This window comes from Melospiza melodia, chromosome Z, assembly GCF_035770615.1.
Source record: "Melospiza melodia melodia isolate bMelMel2 chromosome Z, bMelMel2.pri, whole genome shotgun sequence".
In the NCBI taxonomy this organism is placed as follows: Eukaryota; Metazoa; Chordata; class Aves; order Passeriformes; family Passerellidae; genus Melospiza; species Melospiza melodia.
The window spans coordinates 120,722-128,289 of NC_086226.1; the positions used below are offsets into that span (position 1 = coordinate 120,722).

Genomic DNA, 7,568 nt, shown 5'->3' on the forward strand with positions numbered 1-7,568 from the left:
AATAAAAACAAACACCCAATAAAAATTAAATCAAACCAACGCACTAGACTCAAAACTGCACAACTGACCCTAAACATTACTAAAAAAAGTCCCCAAAGCTCTACCTTTATGTTAATGCACAAATAATAACATGTCATCTATAAAAGTTATTTGAAAAAATTAAAAAAAATAATTAAAACCATGAAAATAAAAAACCTAAACTATTAAAATATTAAAAAATATCACTACCTAAATTAAAAAACATATTGCCTATAAAAACCCACCATATAAATGCCCCTGTCCCAAAAAATAAAAATAAAAAAAATATTGAACCACAAAGAAATCAGAACTTAGGAACACCAAAACCATAATGTTCAAAAAGTCACACCACATCCCTTATCATACACCAACTACAAACAACAGAAAACAATACAATGAATTCTTAAAAACCACCTTAAAACCACTACATTGAAAAACATTTCAAAAATTAAAAACTGCATCTAACAAAAGCCATCTAATAAATTCACACCCAAAACTCCAGCAGCCCAGCTGGCCCTACCAAAGCTCTATGTTTATACATACAGCAAACAAAACCAAAATCCCAGTAATACCCATCAGAAATCTATGAAAGAATCCTATTGAAATTAATCCTGCCTCAAATACAAACCAACCCATCCAGAGTGTCAGCTTCACTCAAAAAACAATTTACACAGACTTAATACTACCAAGAAATGAAACAACACACCATATACCACCCATGAACAGCATAGTGAAGGAAAAAAAAAAACCACTACATTTTTTCCTTTTTGTTTTTTAAACTAACTTCTTTTATTAGCTAGAACAAAAGATTTTGCCAGGACTGTAACAACAACAACAACTTCTTTTGCTTCTTCTCCTTCTGAAATGTCCCTTCTCACTCCCAAATTCCTTTCAACGCCTGAGTTTACATCCAAGCAAAAAAGCAAAATTCCTGCACTCGTGCGTCCGATGCTCCTGTCAGATTCTCTCTTTCCCTCCACATCTTCTTACACTTTCAGTCTTCACGCTGTCCCGCCGTGATGAGTCTGACAGAAGAATTGGCACATGTTAACAGAGCATTTCCCTCCCTCCCTCCCTCCCTCTGCTTTCCTCAGCGCATTTCAATCCATCCCAGGCCTGCAGTGATGCACGCTCACCCCAAAGCTCACAGCAAGCGTGCAGCAGCTCAGGCTCACTCGGCTCCAGGGCCCAGAGCCTGCAGGCCCTGCAGCTGCCACACGGATGGACCTGGTTCCCTCCCCGGGTGCCCAGAGGGAAACCTGAGGGCAGGCGTCCACCCCGAGGGGGCACCCGCAGCCCCGGGCAGGCATGGAGTCGCCGGCTGCTCTCTGGGGACGAGACCCTCCCTGCAGGCCACACTGCCTCGGCCTCTCCCTCCCTGGGGGACAGGCACCTCCAGGGTCTGTGACCAGCCCCCTTCCGTCAGCATCCAGGGGCTCTGTCAGAGCCACAGGGCTCAATTCGTGGGGAGTACCGATGGCACGCAAACGGCAGCCCGAGGAAATCGTGTTCTGGCCTCTAAGTGCTTGGGACAGGGTCTGATTTTTTGTTTTGTACTTGTATGAAGATTAGTACAACAGGGCTCTGATGGATGACATGGCAACACAGAACTAAAAACTCCTCGACAGGATTACATCAACTTCTAGGAAAAGACAAAAGCCTAGGACCCTTCTGAAATCTACTTTTAATCCAAAGCACGGAGATTGTCAGCATGCTGCACCTTCCAGCTTTTCAAAGCAGCTTACCTCTCAAGACCAGGAAACATTGATTTCTACAGAAACAATGGGCAACCCCCAGGCTCATCTCAGCACTACTGTTTAATAGGGGACCTGCCAGCGTGCCAGTCCAGCTTCAAGAGTGCTTTACTTCAGTCTAACATCCCCACACAATTCTTCTCACATCTTCCAACCCTGAAATCTTATTTTCCCCTAAAGCTTCTCTTCATTAGCAATTTCCAAGTAACATGGTATTTTTACAACATTCAGAAATGTCATGCTGGACTGTGCTAGAGAGTAATCTGCAAATATCAGCTGAGCAAAGTTTGAATTGCCTTGTCCAGAGAAAAAACCTACAAGTGAACACCTACACCTGCCTACAAAGAGCTAACAAGCCCCTGGCAGCTGCCAGCATCAAAGCACAGCGGATGTCTCTAATACAGGGTAAGGATAACAATATCACCTTCTGTTCTCTCCAGCTTCTTTTCCCTGCAGTCATATTTTGCTTCTTATGATTTTTTTAGTCTCTGTATCTTCTTGGACAGCACTGAGCCCGACGACAAGGATACGAGAGTCTTTCCCTGCCGTAGGGAGAGAACCAGGAAAACAGTTAAAATAAGAACAGGGCAGTTTGAAATTCATACTTGCAACGAGAAGCAGCGCCTAACCAACAGAACAAAAGTAAACAAAGCACAACACCTCCCTGGGGACAGAAGACTCACAAACTCTCCAGGATTTACAATTCTAGCCACCAACCCCTTCAGGACAGCAGCCAAGTGTCCCACGGGGTGGTGCTGCACCAAAGAACCATCTGAGAGGTTCCAAAGAGTGAAATGCACAATATTTTGCAAAGACAAAAAAATCTTGAAAATAACAAAAATACAATAGATGTAAACTACAGGGCAAGAGTACAAGTGTTACCTTTGGGAGCTGGAACCATCCAGGTGAGCACCTGATAACTGGATCCTCACCAGAGTTTGAACCCTTCAGGACACAGAAGGGTTTTCCCCAGGAATTTCACAGACTGAGTTTTGATAGAAGCACGCTCGTCGGATCCTCAGAAACGTTGCCCATTCTCCAGGCGTCTGGAGAGAACTGCAAATGGCTCTCACGTAGTTGGAGCTGCTTCTGTAAGGTCTCAGGGTGAATTTCACCAGATGCAACCAAATTGGGCAACTCCCAGTGGGACAGAAGGAACCCAAAGCTTGGGTAAGCAGAGCTGCAGCAAATACTGAGGAAACAAACATAACAGCGTAAAAAATAATAAACCATCCTTTTTTTTCTCTTGCTTTTGTTTTTTTTTTTTTTTTTCTTATTCAGATCAGCATAGCAATTAAAGAGAAGGTGAAAAACTCACCATTACTGAACATTTCATCACCTGTAAGCTGAGCATCCTTAGCATAGGGGACTCCAAAGTTAAAATTCACCGATCCCTGGGAAATGAAACCAAATATCGTATGGTAAACAATCAAACAGCAGACATAAAAATTTGTTTCCTCTAAGGACTTTCAGGTACGTATGTATCTTTGCATTACACATTAGAACATACACTTTATACCATCACCTAACACATAATAATTTACCTTTAAATTTTGATAGTATAGCATGAATTTTTAACTTAAACTGGTGATCTATTATTATTCAGTTGGTGCCTAAAGTTATTTCTGCTGTCACGTTCAAAAAAACAGGAATTTTTTTTACTGGAATGAGCAATTGATTTCAAAGTCATCACAAGCCCACCAAAACACAAAGCTGGGTTCACTGGACGGCTCTGTGAGCTAGAAGTAGTTAGGCTTGTACTTCCCTCTTGTTCTTCCAGAACCAATAAATCCTGTCAACAAAACCAGGATCTTTAGCCTGCTGCTGTGAAAGATTCTACAAGGATGATGGTTTGATTTGTGTTTAGAAGTTTTGATTTGAAATGGCCAGTCCAATGGATAAAGACAGTTTACGTAGTATTACATTACTATTGTTATTATTTCTATTATTATTTTTACTAGTACTACTGCTATTGTTATCACCTGCTACTGGAAGAAACAAACCAGTAGTACCTATACTTAATTACCTTTATTTCCAGAAAATAATAAAGAAAAAGAACCAAACCTAAAAAAGTCACTTCCTACCTTTTATATCAAGGGATGAAAAATTTCTCTTGGGCTCTTCTCCAATTTATCAAGACTCATAGCACTGAAAGGCAAACAAAACAGTGCTTTATAGAAGGCCAAGTGCACGTTTCAAGGCTGAACCACCAACTGATTGCAGTGACAGCACTTACAACATGAATCGTTCCCAGAGCCTCTGTTCAATGGAATGTTCTGTGGAACTGCCGTTTCTTTCCCAAAACACTAACTTCCAACACTTCCTAATCGTATTTTGTATTTTAAAACAAAAGAAGTTAGTGAGACTCTGTGAGGAGGTCAGCTTTAAATTTATTTCCTTCCAAAGCACAGAGCTCTGTTCCATCACCCTTCCCTTTGGCTCTACACTGAATCATGGTGAGCATTTGAGGAGTGCTCAATAATCAATTCTATTTCTCTCTTTTTCTAGTTCTCTCTATTCCTAAATCATTCAAGACAAGTCAAATGAAAAATGACAAGTTCAGCATCAAAGTCACACTTTTTCTCTTTGTCTGGTCAAGAACAGGCTCTAAATCCACTTATTGCTGCCTTCAAGCTTTAAGACTTGCAAAACCATTTTTACATGTTTTACAGGTTTATCATAAAACCCACAGAACGCAAGCTCTGAATTACAGGAAAAGGTACACAGGCAAATATCTAAAGGGATCACTTATTTGTAAATACATACCTTGATAGAGAGCGCACTGAGAACCTTTCCGTGGGACTCTAAGGGAGACGTATTTTCTCAGTACCCTGTAAACAAGAAAAGCGACGATCTATTACAGGACATCCCCACTTTTTCCACATATTCAAATAGGATTTTTAATAAAAACAGTTCAGTTACAAAAGAAGGAAGAAAACCAAGCTAATTTTACTCAGCTGTATTTACCGCCGATTTAGAGAAAAATGCCGGGCCGCGTCGCCCGTTGCGTCACATGCCGCGCCAGCAGCAGGGCCTGCCGGGAGTTGGAGTCTCGGGCTGGCAGCCACTCATGTGCCGCGTCGCCCGTTGCGTCACACGCCGCGCCAGCAGCACGGCCTGCCGGGAGTTGGAGTCTCGGGCTGACAGCCACCGCTCCGTCCCCCGGGAGCCACCGGCAGCTGCAGTCCCTCCCGGGCATCAAACGGGTCCTTCGCCCCCGGGCGGGGAAGGACCTGAGGCAGCACCGCTCCTCCCCAATGCCCTCTCTTTTTCCCTCCAACTCTTTTTACTTTTTTCACTCTGTTTTTCACCACTTCCCTTCCCTTTTCCCTTTCCCTTTCCTTTCCCTTCCCCTTTGTTATATTTCTAATCTTGGTTTACCTTTCCACCTTTAGAATAAAAAAGCAGCAGTAGAAACTTTCAGGCTACCCGAGAGTAAAAAAAAAACAACTCCAAAACGAAAATGATTTAAAGAAAACTATTTATTCCCTGGGAGCCTGAAATTTTCTACTGCTGCACGTGACATAGAGCTTTTATTCCTTCTTATAGATAGTTGATATTTTATATATATTTATCGTTTATATTGATGTATTATATTAATAACTATATATAATATGCACCTTATTCAAAAATATACGGGAAATATTTTTTAAATTATTTACCATATCTACTGCTACAACTTATTTTTCCTTATATTTCTAATTTTCATATAAATCTTTAACGTGTTTATGATATATTTCTATACTCATATTTCTACCTTTATATTATTTGTATTTGTAATTTTTACACGAAAACCCCTCCTTTGGCAAAGAAAAAACAAAACCATCCATTATTTTAAACTACCTAAATGCTTTTTTATAGTTGTATTTATCATAATATACAACAAATGATAGATATAGATAGATAGATAGATCACATCCGTATTTATATCTATTTTACATCCATTTCCTATAATATTTTTCATAAAATATATGCAGTATCACTTGTATTATATATTGTATCAATTTATGTTATTTTATATTTACAATTTATTATTAATTTTTTATATATCTGCATATAGTTGCAATACATTTATATATTTGTATTTTTGTTTGGGTTGTATTTACATTTATATTCTCTATTCATATATCTAAAAACATACACAATACTCTATTAAAATTAGAATAACTTATTGTAACATATAATGACTCATGTTACATGTTAAATTTTAAAAATTGACCGAATATATAAAAATAAAATTGGCTCATTCCCATTGCTACACATCTATTTCTTTTGTTTCAATATAGTTAGAGGCATAATTGTATATTTAAAATCCAATTCCTAAATGAAATGACAGAACAAACAGCATCAAATTCCCACCAATATCTTCCAAAAACATCAAGATACCTCCAACAGCCAAACAAGTGTCAGCGAAAAAACAAAGAACACTCTTTTCAATAACAATTCTCATCACGACAGAAAAATGGAACCAAAATAAAAGAAAATCCTCTAGAAACACACACAGCAAATTATAAAAAGTACTAAAAAAAAGTCAAACCAATCTACTAAACTCAAGACAGTGCCACTGACCCTGAACGTTACTAAAAAAGAAAAAACCAACGCAATTCTACCTCTACACTAACTCAAAGAATAAACAATCCTCTGTAAAAATAACTTTAAACCTGAACTAATTAACAAAATGGAAAAACATCTCAACCACTAAAAACTAAGAAATTAACTACCCAAATAAATAAATACTTTAGAAACCCACCATATAAATACCCACGTTCCCAAAATAAACCCTGATAAACAATACTCAAATACATTAAAAGACAACAACAACAACCACCAAAAAAAGAAAATAAAGAAAGCAACAACAAGAATAATACCAAAAACCAAATAAACTGAAATCTGCAACAAAAAACTTATTCCCAACTGAATAAACCCATAGTGCCTCAAGCTATCAAAATAAAAATACCACCTAGAAACAAACACAAAGACTAAAGACAAACGTAACCATAAACAATGTCCCCCAAATTACCCGGAACCATAAAACATACACTACAATCAAACAAACCAAACAAATAAAAGCCCTGGAAGACGATAAACACACATGCAATTATCGAGATTAAAAACCCGCTGCTGTGAACGACAGGACGCTTCCCCAAGCACCCCGAAACAAACACTACACACTCACGCTAATAAAAGCCACCGCAACAGAATTAAAATGCGAACCGCTGCTTCGCGCTACGACCCGTAAAAAACATTGCGCGCCCTTCTAAACATAATACCCGGCAAAAAAATATATATCCGACTACAAAACCCAATCCGAAACGAACCTTTATCATCCCTACCGGCACCGAGAACCGTGCCGCTCAGGAAGAACACCGTATCCCTTAGCGGACACCCGCTGCAAACCGAACCCAGCGATGCCATCAACGCCTCCAAAGCGCCTCCGAGCCACGGCACCGCCGAACGTGGAGCGGCCGAACCCCGCGCTCGCTGCCGGCCCCGGACGGAGCGCGGCTCCCGGCAGGAAAGCGGCTCCTGCGGCGGCCGCTCCGGCACGCGGGGCCGGCGCCGTCCCGGGGAGCCCCGCCCGCTGCCCCTGCCCGGCGGGGCCGGCACCGGGCCCGGGGCTACCGGCGGCGCCCGAGCCCCGCGCCCGGAGCGGACGGAGCGGCCGGCACCGCCCGGGCCGGCGCAGCAGCGCCCGCGCCGCCTCTGCCGCCCTCGGCCGGCCCGGCCCGGCTCCGCTCGGCTCCGCACGGCTCGCACCGGCGCGGCTCCGCCACTGCCGCCCTCGGCCGGCCCGGC

General features: G+C 41.5%; 1 long non-coding RNA gene across 5 annotated transcripts; it reads right to left on the reverse strand.

Moving 5' to 3' along the window:
* Positions 1 to 779: 779 nt before the first annotated feature.
* LOC134431698 (uncharacterized) lies at positions 780 to 7,235 on the reverse strand. 5 transcript variants are annotated; one of them, XR_010031053.1, is made up of 7 exons: positions 7,091 to 7,235; positions 4,539 to 4,603; positions 3,857 to 3,920; positions 3,091 to 3,166; positions 2,655 to 2,964; positions 2,197 to 2,314; positions 780 to 1,043 (listed from the first exon to the last, which is right to left on the reverse strand). It is a non-coding gene; the product is annotated as an uncharacterized LOC134431698 (long non-coding RNA). The 5 variants fall into 5 exon arrangements; XR_010031052.1 differs by lacking the exon at positions 7,091 to 7,235 and adding an exon at positions 4,740 to 4,808; XR_010031051.1 differs by lacking the exon at positions 7,091 to 7,235 and having other exon boundaries at positions 4,539 to 4,781.
* Between the last annotated feature and the right edge of the window lie 333 nt (positions 7,236 to 7,568).